Here is a 504-nt window from a genome sequence, read left to right as displayed (position 1 = left end):
TAAGCAAAAGATTGGAGGTTCAACTTCACACAGAGGTGCCTCAGAATAAAGGCCTGTCTACTTCCAAAAAAATCAGCCATTGAAAACACCACATAGCACAGTTCTACTCGGACATACATGGGGTGGATCACAAGTCAGAGTCAAATCAATGGCAACTGGTTAATCCCACCACATGGCCCAATAAAAGTGAATCTCTGACCAATTAGACTAGCCATTCCTCTTATGGTATGGAGGCATGATAATAGAAATGGAGAGAGGACCTACTGCTGCTTCCTCCATCACTGCCTTCTCAAGGGGGAGTGGATGTTCTATCTCCTTTAGAAATCTGAGGAGGGGAAGAAACATTTCTCCTTTCTTTCAACAATGAAGAACCCTGAACAGTACAGGTCAGGTCACATGCTTAGCCTTCAATCACTCATTGAGACCTGGGGAATGGACCCAATCTGGGTCAAACGCCCACATCAGTGGCTAGACAGATGGCACAAGAACGTTACCAGGAAGAGG

The sequence above is a fragment of the Trichechus manatus genome, unplaced genomic scaffold (assembly GCF_000243295.1).
Source record: "Trichechus manatus latirostris isolate Lorelei unplaced genomic scaffold, TriManLat1.0 scaffold00430, whole genome shotgun sequence".
Taxonomy (NCBI): domain Eukaryota; kingdom Metazoa; phylum Chordata; class Mammalia; order Sirenia; family Trichechidae; genus Trichechus; species Trichechus manatus.
Note: the sequence above shows the minus strand (reverse complement) of the source record.